The sequence below is a fragment of the Aristolochia californica genome, unplaced genomic scaffold (genome assembly GCF_029961685.1).
Source record: "Aristolochia californica isolate CCGP_79_NKW_82.1479 unplaced genomic scaffold, dmAriCali1.0.hap1 SCAF_8, whole genome shotgun sequence".
Taxonomy (NCBI): Eukaryota; Viridiplantae; Streptophyta; class Magnoliopsida; order Piperales; family Aristolochiaceae; genus Aristolochia; species Aristolochia californica.
Genome location: NW_027182279.1, coordinates 23,702,847 through 23,721,288, shown reverse-complemented (window position 1 = coordinate 23,721,288; position 18,442 = coordinate 23,702,847).

Here is an 18,442-nt window from a genome sequence, read left to right as displayed (position 1 = left end):
TTTTTCCCTTGACCTCCATATTTTACTTGCCTCATCATGGAGATTGGATACAATAGTAATAAGAGTGATATACTTCGTATTACTACAATTCCACTTAGAGGTATCTCCAATTACATGAGCTGGTCACAATCGGTTCGGAGGGTTCTTATTACTCTTGACCTCTTGAGCCACATTGTTAACTTTCCTCCTCCAATTGATGAAGAAGATGTGTCCTACCACAAGTGGGTTAAGGATGATAACATGGTGATAAGTTGGCTCATTAATAGCATGGAATAGCAGGTGGCCAATAATGTGGTCCACTTGGAAACCGCCAAGAACATATGGGACACTTGTGCCAAGCTTTACTCAGCCACTGCTTCATTACAAAAAATATATGATGTCTTACAAAACATGCTGCATAGGAAACATGGAGATAATATTCATGATTTTTTGGCACGGTTTTGAGGTCTTCTTCAAGAATGGAAACTTGCTCAGCCATATTCCACTGATATTGACGTTCAAGAATGACAAAAAGAAGCTTTGGCAGCAACCATTTGCTTATCGAATATTAAACCATACCTTGAAGTGGCCAAAACTCAGCTTCTGAGTTCTTTTACTCTTCCATCCTTCAATGATATTAGTATTACATTACTTCGGATACTGGATCCATCCCCTCCTTCTCCTATTGATGCTCCATCAATGATGTTCTCTGGAAATCGGGGAACATCTTCCTCATCCCGAGGATGGGGCAGATATATGAGAGGGGTTGAAAATAGAGGTGCTAGAATGGGTCAGAATTCTTTCCGTACTGAGCCTCAAATTTTCACTTATTGTGGCCATCAGAACCACCTTGTGGCATCATGCTGAAAACTTCATGGCAAGCCTGTAATGTTGAGAAAAATGAAGATAAGGCTGAATCATCATCTGGAAATGTGACTCTTACGGCTGAGGACTATGTTGCATTTCAGAAAATGAAGTCCTTCATGGAATCATCTATTCCCTCATCATCTACTTCTGCCACTACTATTGCCTCAGGTATGCTTTCTTCCTCTTCTTCCTCTTCCTCTTGGATCATCGACTCCGGGGCCTCTGAACATCTATCAGGTAACAAACACTTGTTGCAGTCCTTATCTCCTTGTTATCCTCATAAATTCGTAACTATTGCTGATGGTACCCAAACCAAGATCTTTGGCAAATGTTCCTCCTCTCTTTCTTCATCTATTCCCCCTCAAGATGTTTTGTTTGTTCCTCAATTTCCTTTAAATTTTCTCTCGTTTAGTCAATTGACCAAATAATTAAATTGGTCTATCACCTTCTCACCGTCTTCTTGTGTCTTCCAGGATCTCACTACGAAGCGGGTGATTGGTGGCGGCCATGAAAAGGGGGGTTTGTACTACTTCACTCTTCCACCATTGGCTGCATTATCGTCCACTACATCTGAGGCCAAACTTTGGCACAACCGACTTGGTCATCCGTCTACCCGTTCACTTCGTTCTTTGGTTCCATCTTTAAAAAGACTTTCTAATTTCAGTTGTGAGGTTTGTCAATTAAGTAAACATGTCAGGAGTACATAATCTCCTCATCTTACAACTACAAGTACTGCTTCGCTTGAGCTAATACATTTTGATGTATGGGGCCCTTTAAGGGTCTCAAATATTTCCCAAGTTAAATATTTTGTCATTTTTGTTGATGATTTTACTTGAGTGACTTGGTTATATTATTTAAAGAGCATTCCAAAATTCTTCCTTTGTTTAAAATTTTTCATGCTATGGTCTTGACACAATTTTGGGAAGAAAATTCAAACCCTTAGATCTGGTAATGCTAAGGAATACATGTCTCATGGCTTCAAATCATTTTGTGAGAGTAATGGGCTTATTCATGAAACATCATGTGCCTATACTCCTCAAAAAAATGGTGTTGCTGAAAGGAAGAATTGTCATCTTCTTGAAGTTGCTTGGGGCCTCCTCTACTCCATGAAGGTACCCTATTTCTATTGGCCTCATGCTATACTTACAATATGCTTTCTCATTAATATGCTACCTTCATCAGTCCTTCATAAAAAACTCCTTACTCCGTGTTATTTAATGGTGAAGATCCTTTTTCTCTTCCTTTGAAAGTGTTTGGATGTACGTGTTTTGTTCATGTTACATCCCCACATGAAAATAAACTTGATCCTCGGTCTATGAAATGCATTTTTTTGGGGTACTCTCGCACTTTTTTTAGGGATGTAACTTTCTTTGAGGACACCCCCTTCTACTCCTCCCATGATGCTCCTCCAGGATGGACTTGTCCTTCTACTACTCCTTGTCCGCTTGTGCCATTCAACCTTGAAGTGGATCCATCCCTTGATGCACTGGCCGTACCTTCACCTTTGGAGTTGTCGAATCCACTCGAGGTAAGTCCTTCTCCTCCTATGTATGGGCCTGAATTTGATACTAGGCCTATTGCTTTAAGAAAAGAACATCGCTCCTATACTACTTCGTATCCTATCTCAAATTTTATGTCTCACCATCGCTTGTCTTCCGAGTGTTTTCAATTTCTTGTGTCTCTTTCTTCTACTTCCATTCCACAATCGTATTAGGAGGCCCTGAGACATCAGAGATGGAAGGCGGTCATGGATGAAGAAATGCATGCCTTATATGAAAACCAAACCTAGTACTTAACATTACTCCCGAAAGGTAAAAGACCGATTGGTTGTCGATGATTTTTTTCATTGAAACATAATCTGGATGGATCTATTGCTCATCTGGTTGCTAAGGGCTATACGCAGTGCTATGGGATAGATTATGAGGAGACCTTCTCTCCTGTTACAAAATTGAATTCGGTACGCATCATCTTATCTATTGCTGCTAACTTCTCATGGCCCGTCTATCAGTTGGATGTTAAAAATTCTTTTTTAAATGGTGATATCAGTGAGGAAATTTATATGGTTCAACCACCTGGTTATGTGGTTGAGGGGGAGTTAGTATGCCAGTTAAAAAAGTCTTTATATGGGCTTAAGCAGTCCCCTCGGGCATGGTTTGATAAATTTAGTCAAACACTCCTACGGTTTGGTTTTCATCGATGCTCAGATGATCATTCTGTATATTATAAAGATACGATCAAAGGGAAAATATTATTGGCCGTATATGTGGATGATATTATCTTAACCGGTGATGATGCTTTGAGCATACAAGAGGTGAAACAGATGATATGTCAGGAATTCAAGACTAAAGACCTTGGTATGCTTAAATATTTTTTGGGTATAGAAGTTCTTCAATCCAAACATGGGATAATATTGTCTCAAAGGAAATATGTCTTGGATCTCCTTGAAGAAACAGGAATGAAGGGTTGTAGACCAGTTGACACACCTATGGATACAAATGTAAAATTATGTGCCACAAATGAAGAAGATATTGATATTGGCAAATACCAAAGACTCGTGGGAAAACTGATTTATCTCACGATAACTAGGCCAGACATATCATATGTTGTAAGTGTGGTGAGTTAATTCATGCACAAACCACAAATTACCCACTGGTAGGCTTTAGAGAGAATATTACGTTATCTAAAAGGAGCTCCAGGAAGAGGATTGCTGTATAAAAAACATGGGCACTTCAACATAGAAGGCTTCTCAGATGCAGATTGGGCTAGATCTCCTAATGATAGAAAATCTACATCAAGATATTGTACTTTGGTTGGGGGAAACTTGGTTACATGGAAAAGTAAGAAGCAAAATGTGGTTGCAAGATCTAGCGCCAAAGCAGAATATAGAGCTATGGCCCATACCGTTAGTGAACTTTTATGGATTAGGACCCTTCTTACCGAACTAGGTTTTTATAAAAAGGGGTCCATGAATCTGCATTGTGATAATCAAGCAGCCATTCATATAACTTCAAATCCAGTTTTTCATGAAAGAACTAAACACATTGAGGTGGATTGTCATTTTATACGGGAGAAGTTTAAAACAAGAATAATCTCTCTCAAACATGTGTCATCTCAAGAGCAAGTGGCTGATATTCTTACTTAACCCGTTACATCTAAAATCCTATCGTTTATGTTGGAATTTGTGTTTGTATCGACCGGGCCAGTCCTTGTATAAGATCCGTGGGGTTGCTTTCCTAAAAGGTTCGAGCCTTTTAGCCCAATGGTTTCAACATGGTATCTGAGCAGGTTGGTCCCGATTTCGAGTCCCGCTCCCACCGAATTTTGTCCCAGGTATTTCTGGTGAATTTGTCCTGGGTTTTTCCAGGAGTTTGTCCCGGGTTTTTTCGGTGAATTTGTCCACGGGTTTTCCCGTACGGGGGAGTGTTGGAATTTGTGTTTGTATCGACCGGGCCAGTCCTTGTATAAGATCCGTGGGGTTGCTTTCCTAAAAGGTTCGAGCCTTTTAGCCCAATGGTTTCAACAGTTTATATGTGGCAAGCTGGGTATTTATGATGTCTTTTCTCCTCCAGCTTGAGGGGGAGTGTTGGAAGATGGGCACAAGCCCACGAGCTCAAGACAAGAAGCCCACACGTCAAAGGAGTGGCATATGTGTAAAATATGGTACTTTCCATAAAGATGGCATAGAAGTGTAAATATGTGTTCCTTTTATGTCTTTTGTTTTATCAAGTTGTAGCCCTAAGGGTATTGTAAAACTATAAATAAAGGCATTGCCTAAGAGGTAGGGCATTGAAGCACTCTCCTCTCTTTCCACAAATTCGTCCAGCCCTCATTTTTTTTTTAACGCAACCCTCTTCTCCCTTAATCCAAAACTCTCTCCTTCCATGTTCTTCTTCTTCTCTTCTCCTTCTTCTCTTCTTCTTCTTCTTCTTTCTTGTTGATCTAAAGTTCCTTTCATGAGATCCAAAATTCTACAATCACAGCAAAATGAAAATTTTACAGTTTATGTATGCAAAAAATTTAAAACAACAAAAAATTTATGTAAAGAAAATTTATTCACACACCACAAATGAACACAAAAGTTTTGACATCCAAGTTTTGGAAATTCCACTAGTTGAACCTTAATAGCTTGGAATTTTATAAGAAAAGAATTTTCTAATTGATCCTACACATGTTTTAAATATGGATATGCATGTTTGAAACATGTTAAAGATGCAAAAGACCTATGGATCAAAACCGCATTAAATTCTCAACTGAACGTACGCTGGGATATTTCCACGAGTCAAACAAGCCAATTTTTGGCCCATTAACAAAAAGTTGACCTAACAATCACGGGTGATTGTAAAGTGATTTATCGATTAATCATGCGTAACGGGCTATATTTTTGTAAGAAATGACTTAAGGATGGGGAGTGTTTCACAAAGTTAACAATCCCTCGCTTCCCCCTTTTCCCGATGATTGCAAAACCTAATATATTAAAACTAGAAAGAGTTTAAAATCCTTAAAAATTATAGACACTACAATTTTTGGAATTATCTCTCTCTACATTTGTGCATTTCCATTTTAGATGTATATTTTTTTCTTAAATAGAAACTTGGGTTTTCACTTTTCTCGTTATCTCGCAAACAAAGAGATAAAAAGGCAAATAGATCACAACAAAATGAAAATTTTAGAGTTTATGTATGCAAAAAATTTAAAACAACAACAAATCTAAGTATAGAAAATTTATTCACACACCACAGATGAACACAAAATTTTTGATATCCAAGTTCGGGAAATTCCACTAGTTCAACTCTAATAGCTTGGAATTTATAAGAAAGGGATTTTCTAATTTATCCTACACAAGTTTTAAATATGGATATGTATGCTTGAAACATGTTAAAGATGCAATTGACCTATGGATCCAAACTGCATTAAATTCTCAAGTGAACGTGCGGTGGGTATTTACCCAAGTCAAACAAGCCATTTTTTTTTACCCATTTACAAAATTCTGACCTAACAATCATCGGCGATTTTAAAGTCATTTCTCGGTCAATCATGCGTAACAGGCTATATTTTTGTACAAAATGACTTATAGAATGGGAGTGTTCCACTTAGTGAAAAATCTTGTGCCTCCACTTTTTCCCGACAATTGGAAAACCAAATATATATAAACAAGAAAGAGTTTACAATCCCTAAAAATTAGTGACACTACACTTTTTGGAATTATCTCTCTTTAAATTTGTGCATTTCCATTTTAGATGTATTCATTTTTCTTAAATCAAAACTTCAGATTTCACTTTTCCCCTTATCTCGTAAACAAAGAGATAAAAAGGCAAATAGATCACAACAAAAAGAAAATTTTAGAGTTTATGTATGCAAAAAATTTAAAACAACAACAAATGCAAGTAGAGAAAATTTATTCACACATGACAAATGAACACAAAATTTTTTATATCGAAGTTTGGGAAATTCCTCTAGTTGAACTCTAACCGCTTGGAATTTCGTAAGAAAGGGATTTTATAATTGATCCTACACATCTTTTAAATATGGATATCCATGCTTGAAACTTGTTAAAGATGCAAATGACCTATGCATCCAAACCACATTAAATTCTTAACTGAACGTGCGGTGGGATATTTCCCCGAGTCAAACAAGCCAATTTTTTGCCCATTTACAAAAAGCTGACCTAACAATCACGGGTGATTGTAAAGTGATTTATCAGTCAATCATAACTAACAGGCTATATTTTTGTGAGAAATGACTTATGGATATGGAGTGTTTCACTCAGTTAACAATCCCCCGCTTCCCACTTTTCCCGACGATTGCATAACCTAATATATTAATACTAGAAAGAGTTTAAAATCCCTAAAAATTAAAGACACTACACTTTTTGGATTTATCTCTCTCTACATTTGTGCATTTCCATTTTAGATCTATACTTTTTTCTTAAATCAAAACTTTTCTCCTTATCTCGTAAACAAAGAGATAAAAAGGCTAAAATCTCAGAACAAAATGACAATTTTATAGTTTTATGTATGCAAAAAAATTAAAACAACTAGAAATGTAAGTAAAGAAAATTTATTTCCACACCACAAAAGAACACAGAAGTTTTGATGTCCAAGTTTGGGGAATTCCACTAGCTCAACCCTAATCGCTTGGAATATTATAAGAAAGGGATTTTCGAATTGATTGTATACATGTTTTAAATATGGATATGCATGCTTGAAACATGTTAAAGATGCAAATGATCATTGGATCCAAACCGCATTAAATTCTCAAGTGAACGTGCAGTGCGATATTTACCCTTATCAAACAAGCCAATTTTCTGCCCATTCACAAAAAGCTGACCTAACAATCATGGGTGTTTGTAAAGTGATTTATAGGTCAATCATGTGTAACGGGCAATATTTTTGTAGGAAATTACTTATGGATTAGGAGGGTTTTGCTCAGTTAAAAATCCCCCGCATCCCCCTTTTCCCGATGATTACAAAACCTAAGATATAAAAACAAGAAAGATTTTATAATATCTACTACACTTTTTGGAATTATCTCTCTTCACATTTGAGCATTTCCTTTTTATATGTATACTTTTTTCTTAAATCAAACTTGAGTTTTCACTTTTCCCCTTATGTCGTAAACAAAGAGATAAAAAGGCAAATAGATCTCAACAAAATGAAAATTTTTGAATTTATGTATGCAAAAAATTTAAATCAACAACAACTATAACTCAAGAAAATTTATTCACACATCACAAATGAACACAAAATTTTTGACATCCAAGTTAGGGAAATTCCACTAGTTCAACTCTAATAGCTTGACTTTTATAAGAAAGGGATTTTCTAATTTATCTTACACATGTTTTAAATATGGATATGCATGCTTGAAACATGTTGTCGATGTAAATCACCTACGGATCCAAACTGTATTAAATTCTCAAGCGAACGTGTGGTGGGATATTTACCTGAGTCAAAAAACCAATTTTTTGCCCATTTTAAAAAAAAGCTGACCTAACAATCACTGGTGTTTGAAGAGTGATTAATCGGTCAATCATGTGTACCGGGCTATATTTTGGTAAGAAAAGACTCATGATTTGGGAATGTTTCACTCAGTTAACAAGCCCCCGCTTCCCCCTTTTCCTAATGATTGCGAAACCTAATATATTAAAACTAGTAAGAGTTTGCAATCCCTAAAAATTACAAACATTACTGTTTTTGGAATTATCTCTCTCTAGATTTGTGCATTTCCATTTTAGTTGTATTCTTTTTTCTTCAATTGTTTTCAAAATGTTTCCCCTTATCTCGTAAACAAAGGGATAAAAAGGAAAATATATCACAACAAAAAGAAAATTTTACAGTTTATGTATGCAAAAATTTAAAACAACAACTAATGTAAGTGAAGATAATTTATTCACACACCACAAATGAACCCAAAAGTTTTGATATCGAAGTTTGGGAAATTCCACTAGTTCAACCCAAATAGGTTAGAATTTTATAAGAAAGGGATTTTTTAATTGTTCCTACACATGTTTTAAATATGGAAATGCATGCTTGAAATATGTTAAAGATGAAAATGACCTATGGATCCAAATCGCATTAAATTCTCAAGTGAATGTGCGGTGGTATATTTACCCAAGTCAAACAAGAAAATTTTAAGCCCATTTACAAAAATTTAACCTAACAATCACGGATGATTGTAAAGTGATTGATCGGTCAATCATTCATAACGGGCTATATTTTTGTAAGAAATGACTCATGGTTTGGGAGTGTATCACTCCCTTTTCCCAACAATTGCAAAACCTAATATATATGAACTAAAAAGAGTTCACAATCCCCAAAAATCACAAACACTACAATTTTTGGAATTACTTCTCTCTACATTTATGCATTTCCATTTTAGATGTATACTTTTTGACTAAATCAAAACTTAAGTTTTGACTTTTCCCCTTGTCTCGTAAAAAAAAAAAGACAAAAAGGCAAATAGATCACAACAAAATGAAAATTTTACAATTTATGTATGCAAAAAATTTAAAACAACAACAAATATAAGTAAAGAAAATTTACTCACAAACCACAAATGAACACAAAAGTTTTGATTTCCAACTTTTGGAAATTCCACTAGCTCAATCCTAATCACTTGGAATTTGATAAGAAAGGGATTTTCTAATTTATCATACACATGTTTTAAATATGTATATGCATGCTTGAAACATATTAAAGATGCGAATGATCTATGGATCCAACCCACATTAAATTCTCAAGTGAACGTGCAGTGGGATATTTACCCGAGTCAAACAAGCCAATTTTTTGCCCATTTAAAAAACACAGACCAAACAATCATGGGTGATTGTAAAGTGATTTATCGGTCAATCAAGCATAACGGGCTATATTTTGGTAAGAAAAGTCTTAATGATTTGGAGTGTTTGACTCAGTTAAAAATCGACCGCCTCCCCCTTTTCTCGACGATTACAAAACGTAATATATAAAAACAAAAAAGAGTTTACAATCCATAAAAATTACATACACTACACTTTTTGGAATTATCTCTCTCTACAATTGTGCATTTTCATTTTAGATGTATACTTTTTTCTTAAATCAAAACTTGAGATTTCACTTTTCCCCTTATCTCGTAAACAAAGAGATATAAAGGCAAATAGATCACAACAAAATGAAAATTTTAGAGTTTAAGTATGCAAAAAATATAAAACAAAAAAAATGCAACTAAAGAAAATTTATTTACACACCACAGATGAACAGAAAAGTTTTGATATCCAATTTTGGGAAATTCCACTAGTTCAAATCTAGTAGCTTGGAATTTTATAAGAAAGGGATTTTCTAATTGATCCTACACATGTTTTAATTATGGATATGCATGCTTGAAACATGTTATAGTTGCAAATGACCTATGGATCCAAACAACATCAAATTCCCAAGTGAACGTGCAGTTGGATATTTCCTCGAGTCAAACATGCCAATTTTTTGCCCATTTACAAATGATTGTAAAGTATCAGTCAATCAAGCATAACGGGCTATATTTTTGTAAGAAATGACTTATGGATTGGGAGTGTTTTACTCAGTTAAAAATCCTTGCCCTCCCCCTTTTCTCGACGATTGCAAAACCTAAAATATAAAAACTAGAAAGAGTTTACAATCCCAAAAAATTACAGAGACTTTTTTGAATTATCTCTCTTTACATTTGTGCCTTTCCATTTTATATGTATACTTTTTTCTTAAATCAAAACTTGATTTTTCACTTTTCCCCTTATCTTGTAAACAAAGATAAAAAGGCAAAAAGATCACAACAAAATGAAAATTTTTGAGTTTATGTATGCAAAAAATTTATAACAACAACAAATCTAAATGAAGAAAATTTATTCACACACTACAAATGAACACAAAACTTTTGATATCCTAGTTTTGGAAATTCCACTTGTTCAACGGTAATAGCTTCGAATTTTATAAAAAAGGGATTTTCTAATTGATCCTAGACATGTTTTAAATATGGATATTCATGTTTGAAACATGTTAAAGATGCAAATGACCTATCGATCCAAACCGCATTAAATTTTAAAGTGAACGTGCAGTGGGATATTTACGCGAGTCAATTTTTCGCCATTTACAAAAAGTTTACCGAACCATCATGGGTGATTGTAAAGTGATTTATCGGTCAATCATGCGTAACGGGCTATATTTTAGTAAGAAATGACTTATGGATTAGGAGTCTTTAACTCAGTTAAAAATCCCACGCCTCCCCCTTTTCCCGACGACTGCAAAATCTAATATAAAAAAACAAGAAAAAGAGTTTATAATCCCTAAAAATTATAGACACTACACTTTTTGGAATTATCTCTCTCTAATTTTGTGCATTTCCTTTTTAGATGTATACTTTTTCTTAAATCAAACATGAGTTTTCACTTTTCCCCTTATGTCGTAAACAAAGAGATAAAAAGGCAAATAGATCTCAACAAAATGAAAATTTTAGAGTTTATGTATGCAAAAAATTTAAAACAACAACAACTGTAATTCAAGAAAATTTATTCACACATCACAAATGAACACAAAAGTTTTGACATCCAAGTTAGGAAAATTCCACTAGTTCAACCCTAATAGCTTGAAATTTTATAAGAAAGGAATTTTCTAATTGATCTTACACATGTTTTAAATATGGATATGCATGCCGGAAACATTTTGTAGATGTAAATGACCTATTGATACAAATCGTATTAAATTCTCAAGTGAACGTGTGGTGGGGTATTTACCTGATAAAAAAAGCCAATTTTTTGCCCATTTAAAAAAAGCTGACCTAACAATCACAGATGTTTGTAGAGTGATTTATCGGTCAATCATGTGTAACGGGCTATATTTTGGTAAGAAATGACTCATGGATTGGGAATGTTTCACTCTGTTAACAAGCCCCCGCTTCCCCTTTTCCTAACGATTGTGAAACCTAATATATTAAAACTAGTAAAAGTTTACAATCCCTAAAAATTACAGACATTAGAGTTTTTGGAATTATCTCTCTCTAGATTTGTGCATTTCCATTTTAGTTGTATTCTTTTTTTCTTAAATGTTTCTCAAAAAATTTCCCCTTATCTCGTAAACAAAGGGATAAAAAGGCAAATATGTCACAACAAAAAGAAAATTTTACAGTTAAAGTAAGCAAACAAATTAAAACAACAACTAATGTATGTGAAGATAATTGATTCACACACCACAAATGAACACAAAAGTTTTGATATCCAAGTTTGGGAAATTCCACTAATTCAACAAAATTAGGTTAGAATAATTAAGAAAGGGATTTTTTAATTGATCCTACACATGTTTTAAATATGGATATGCATGCTTGAAACATGTTGAAGATGAAAATGACCTATGGATCCGTACCGCATTAAATTCTCAAGTGAAAATTTTATGCCCATTTACAAAACGCTGACCTAACAATCACGGGTGATTGTAAAGTGAATGATCGGTCCATCATTCGTAACGCTATATTTTTGTAAGAAATGAATCATGGTTTGGGAGTGTATCACTCCCTTTTCCCAAAGATTGCAAAACCTAATATATATAAACTAAAAAGAGTTCACAATCCCCAAAAATTACAAACACTATACTTTTTGGAAATATCTCTCCCTACATTTATGCATTTCCATTTTAGATGTATACTTTTTTCTTAAATCAAAACTTAAGTTTTCACTATTCCCCTTCTCTCGTAAACAAAATACAAAAAGGCAAATAGATCACAACAAAATGAAAATTTTACAATTTATGTATACAAAAAATTTCAAACAACAACAAATGTAAGTAAAGAAAATTTACTCACACACCACAAATGAACACAAAAGTTTTGATATCCAAGTTTGGGAAATTCCACTTGTTCAACCGCAATAGCTTGGAATTTTATAAGAAAGGGATTTTCTAATTGATCCTACACATGTTTTAAATATGGATATTCATTCTTGTAACATGTTAAAGATGCAAATGACCTATCGATCCAAACCACATTAAATTCTAAAGTGAACGTACGGTGGGATATTTACGCTAGCCAAACGAACCAATTTTTTGCCCATTTACAAAAAGCATACCTAACAATCAAGGGTGATTGTAAAGTGATTTATCGGTCAATCATGCGTAATGGGCTATATTTTAGTAAGAAATGACTTATGGATTAGGAGTCTTTCACTCAGTTAAAAATCCCACGCTTCCCCCTTTTCCCGACGACTGCAAAACCTAATATATAAAAACAATAAAAAGAGTTTACAATCCATAAAAATTACAGACTCTACACTTTTTCGAATTATCTCTCTCCCCATTTGTGCATTTCCCTTTTAGACGTATACTTTTTTCTTAAATCAAAACTTGATTTTTTACTTTTCCCCTTATCTCGTAAACATAGAAATAAAAAGGCAAATAGATCAGAACAAAATAAAAATTTTAGAGTTTAAGTATGCGAAAAATTTAAAACTACAACAAAATGTATGTAAAGAAAATTTATTCACACACCACAAATGAACACAAAATTTTGATATACAAGTTTGGGAAATTCCGCTAGTTCAAAGCTAATAGCTATGAATTTGATATGAAGGGGATTTTCTAATTGATCATACAAATGTTTCAAATATGGAAATGCGGTGGGATATTTACCCGAGTTAAACAAGGCAATTTTTAGCCCATTTAGAAAATGTTGACCTAACCATCACACATGATTTTAAAGTGATTTATTTGTCAATCATGTGTAACAAGCTATATTTTTGTAAGAAATGACTTATGGATTTGGAGTGTTTCACTCAGTTAGAATTCCCCCGCCTCCCCCTTTTCCCGATGATTGCAAAATCTAATATATAAAAACTGGAAAGAGTTCACAATCTTCAAAAAATACAGACACTAGACTTTTTGGAAATATCTCTCTCTACATTTTTGCCTTTCCATTTTAGGTGTATACATTTTTCTTAATTCAAAACTTGAGATTTCACTTTTCACCTTATCTCGTAAACAATGAGGTAAAAAGCCAAATAGATCACAACAGAATGAAAATTTTTGAGTTTATGTATGCAAAAAATTTAAAACAACAACAAATGTAAGTAAAGAAAATTTGTTCACACACCAAAAATGAACAAAAAAGTTTTGATATCCAAGTTTTGGAAATCCCACTAGTTGAACCCTAATAGCTTGGAATTTATAGGAAAGGGATTTTATAATTGATCGTACACATGTTTTAAATATGGATATGCATGCTTGAAACATGTTAAAGATGCAAATGACACTTAGATCCAAACCGCATTAAATTCTCCAGTGAATGTGCGGTGGGATATTTACCCGAGTTAAATAAGCCAATTTTTAGCCCATTTACAAAAAGTAGAACTAACAATCACGGGTGATTGTAAAGTGATTTATCGGACAATCGTGCGTAACGGGCTATATTTTTGTGAGAAATAACTTATGGATTGGGAGTGTTTCACTCAGTTAAAAATCCCCCACCTTCCCCTTTTCCCGACGATTGCAAAACCTAATATAAAAAATACTAGAAAGAGTTTAGATTGCCAAAACATTACAGATGCTTTGTGGAATTATATCTCTCTACATTTTTGCAATTCCAATTTAGATGTATGCTGTTTTCTTAAATCAAAACTTGATTTTTCACATTTTCCCTTATGTCGTAAACCAGGAGATAAAAAGGCAAATAGATCACAGCAAAATGAAAATTTTAGAGGTTATGTATGCAAAAAATATAAAACAATAACAAATGTAAGTAAACAAAATTTATTCACACACCACAAATGAACACAAAAGTTTTGATATCCAAGTTTAGGAAATTCAACTACTTCAATCCTATTAGCTTGGAATTTTATAAGAAAAGAATTTTCTAATTGATCCAACACATGTTTTAAATATGGATATGCATGCTTGAAACATGTGAAAGATGCAAATGACATATGGATCGAAACCCAATTAAATTCTCAAGAGAATGTGCAGTGGGATATTTACCAGAGTAAAAAAAGCCAATATTTGCCCATTTAAAAAAAGCTGAGATAACAGTCACGGGTGATTGTAAAGGGACTTATCTATCAATCATGCGTAATGGGCTATATTTTTGAAAGAAACGACTTAAGGATTCGAAGTGTTTCACTCAGTTAAATATCCCTCGCTTCCCCCTTTTCCCGACGATTGCAAAAACTAATATATTAAAACTAGAAAGAGTTTACAATCCCTAAAAATTAAACATAGTACACTTTTTTGGAATTATCCCTCTCTATATCTGTGCATTTCAATTTTAGATGTATACGTTTTTCTTCAATCAAACCGTTTCCTTGTATCTTGCAAACAAAGAGATAAAAAGGTAAATAGATTACAACAAAGTAAAAATTTTACAGTTTATGCATGTAAAAAATTGAAAACAACAACAAAAGTAAACAAAGAAAATTTATTCGTACACCACAAATTAACCCAAAAGTTTTGATATCCAAGTTTGGGAAATTCCACTACTTCAACCCTAATAGCATGGAATTTATAAGAAAGGGATTTTCTAATTGGTCCTACACATGTTTTAAATATGGATATGCATGCTTGAAACATGTTAAAGATGAAAATGACATATGGATCCAAATAGCATTAAATTCTCAAGTGAACGTGCGGTGGGTATTTATCCGAGTCAAACAAGCCAATTTTATGCCCATTTAGAAAATGCTGACCTAACAATCATGGGTGATTTTAAAGTAATTTATCGGTCAATCGTACGTAACGGGCTATATTTTTTGTACGAAATGACTTATGGATTAGGAGTGTTTCACTCAGTGAAAAATCCTGTGCCTCCCCTTTTTCTCAACGATTGCTAAACCTAATATATAAAAACTAGAATGAGTTTAAAATTCCTAAAAATTACAGACACTACACTTTTTGGAATTATCTCTCTCTAAATTTGTGCATTTCCATTTTAGATGTATTCATTTTTCTTAAATCAAAACTTGAGTTTTCACTTCTCTTCTTATTTTGTAAACAAATAGATAAAAAGGCAAATAGATCACACCAAAATGAAAATTATAGAGTTTAAGTATGCAAAAAAATTAAAACAACAACAAATGTATGTAAATAAAATTTCTTCATACACCTCAAATGAACACAAAAATTTTGACATCCAAATTTGGGAAATTCCACTAGTTGAACCTTAATATCTTGGAATTTTATAAGAAAAGGGATTTTCTAATTGATTCTACACATCTTTTAAATATGGATATGCATGTTTGAAACATGTTAAAGATGCAAATGACCTATGGATCCAAACCACATTAAATTCTCTATTAAACGTGCGGTGGGATCTTTCCACGAGTCAAACTTGCCAATTTTTACCCATTTACAAAAAGCGGACCTAACAATTACGGGTGATTGTAAAGTGATTTATGAGTCAATCATGCATAACGGGCAATAGTTTTGTAAGAACTGACTTAAGGAATGGGAGTGTTTCACTCAGTTAACAATCCCCAGCTTTCCCCTAATCCCGACGATTGCAAAACCTAGTATATTAAAACAAGAAAGAGTTTACAATCCCTAAAAATTACAGACACAACACTTTTTGGAATTATCTCTCACTACTTTTGCGCATATCCAATTTATTTGTAAACTTTTTTCTTAAATCAAAACTTTTCCCCTTATCTCTTGAAAAGAGAGAAAAAAAGGCAAAAAACTCACAACAAAATGAAAATATTACCGTTTATGTATGCAAAAAATTTAAAACAACAACTAAAGTAAGTAAAGAAAATTTATTCACACACCACAAATGAACACAAAAGTTTTGATTTCTTCTTTGGGAAATTCCTCTAGTTCAACCCCTATAGTTTGGAATTTTATAAGAAAGGGATTTTCTAATTGAGCCTCCACATGTTATAAATAAGGATATACATGCTCGAAACAAGTTAAAGATGAAAATGACCTATGGATCCAAACCACATTAAATTCTCAAGTGAACATGCAGGGGGATATTTACCCGAGTTAAACATGCCAATTTTTTGCCCATTTACAAAAAGCTGACCTAGCAATCACGGGTGATTGTAAAGTAATTTATCAGCTAATCATGTGTAACGGGCTATATTTTTGTAAGAAAAGACTTATGGATTGGGAGTGTTTCACTCAGTTAAGAATCCCCCGCCTCCCCCTTTTCTTGACGATTGTATAACCTAATATATAAAAACAAGAAAGAGTTTACAATCCCTAAAAATTATAGACCCTACACTTTTTTGAATTATCTCTCTCTACATTTGTGAATTTTCATTTTAGATGTATACTTTTTTCTTAAATAGAAACTTGAGTTTTCACATTTCTCCTTATCTCATAAACAAAGAGATAAAGAGGCAAATAGATCACAACAACATAAACCTTTTAGAGTATAAGTATGCAAAAAATTTAAAACAACAACAAATGTAAGTAAAGAAAATTTATTAGCACACAACAAATGAACAAACAATTTTTGATATCCAAGTTTGGGAAATTCCACTAGTTCAACCCTTATAGCTTGGAATTTCGTAAGAAAGGGATTTTATAGTTGAACCTACACATGTTTTAAAAGTGGATTTGAATGTTTGAAACATGTTAAAGACGCAAATGACCAATGGATCCAAACCGCATTAAATTCTCAAGTGAACGTGATGTGGGATATTTCCCCGAGTCAAACAAGCCAATTTTTTGCCCATTTACAAAACGCTGACCTAACAATCATGGGCGATTGTAAAGTTATTTATCGGTCAATCATGCATAACAGGCTATATTTTTGTACAAAATGACTTATGGAATGGGAGTATTTGACTAAGTAGAAATTTATGTGCCTCCCCCTTTTCCTGACGATTGTAAAACCAAATAAATATAAACTAGAAAGAGTTTAGAACCCCTAAAAATTAGAGACACAACACTTTTTAGAATTATCTCTCTCTACATTTGTGCATTTCTATTTTATATGTACTCATTTTTCTTAAATCAAAACTTGAGGTTTCACTTTTCCCCTTATCTAGTAGAAAAAGAGATAAAAAGGCAAATAGATCACAATAAAATGAAAATTTTAGAGTTTATGTATGAAAAAAAATTAAAATAACAACAAATGTAAGTAAAGAAAATTTATTCACACACGACAAATGAACACAAAAGTTTCGATTTCAAAGTTTGGGAAATTCCACCAATTGAACGCTACTCGCTTGGAATTTCATTAGAAAGGGATTTTCTAATTGATCCTACACATGTTATTAATGTGGATTTGCCTGTTTTAAACAGGATAAAGATGCAAAATACCTATGGATCCAAACTATATTAAATCCTCAAGTGAACATGCAGAGGGATATTTCCCCAAGTGAAAAAAACCAATTTTTCCCCATTTACAAAAAGCTAACCTAACAATCACGGGTGATTGTAAAGTGAGTTATCAGTCAATCATACGTAACGGGCTATATTTTTGTGAGAATTGACTTATAGATATGGAGTGTTTCACTCAGTTAACAATCCCCCATTTCCGCCTTTTCCCGACAATTGAAAAACCTAATATATTAAAATTAGAATGAGTTTACAATCTGTAAAAATTACAGACACTACACTTTTAGCAATTATCTCAATTCACAATTGTGCATTTCCATTTTAGTTGTATACTTTTTCGTTAAACCAAACCTTTTCCCCTTATCTCTTGAACAAAGAGATAAAAAGGCAAGTAGATCACAACAAAATGAAAATTTTACAGTTGATGTATGCAAAAAATTTAAAACAACCACCAATGTAAGTAAAGAAAATTTATTCACACACCACAAATGATCACAAAATTTTTGATATCCAAGTTTGGGAAATTCCACTAGTTCAACCCTAATAGGTTGGAATTTTATAAGCAAGGGATATTCTAATTCATCCTACATGTTTTAAATATGGATATGCATGCTCAAAACATGATAAAGATGAAAATGACCTATGGATCCAAACCACATTAAATTCCAAAGTGAACGTGTGGTGGGATATTTACCCGAGTCAAACAAGCCAATTTTTTGCCCATTTACAAAATGCTGACCTAACAATCATGGGTGATTGTAAAGTAATTTATCGGTCAATCATACGTAACTGGCTATATTTTTCTACGAAATGACTGATGGATTAGAAGTGTATCA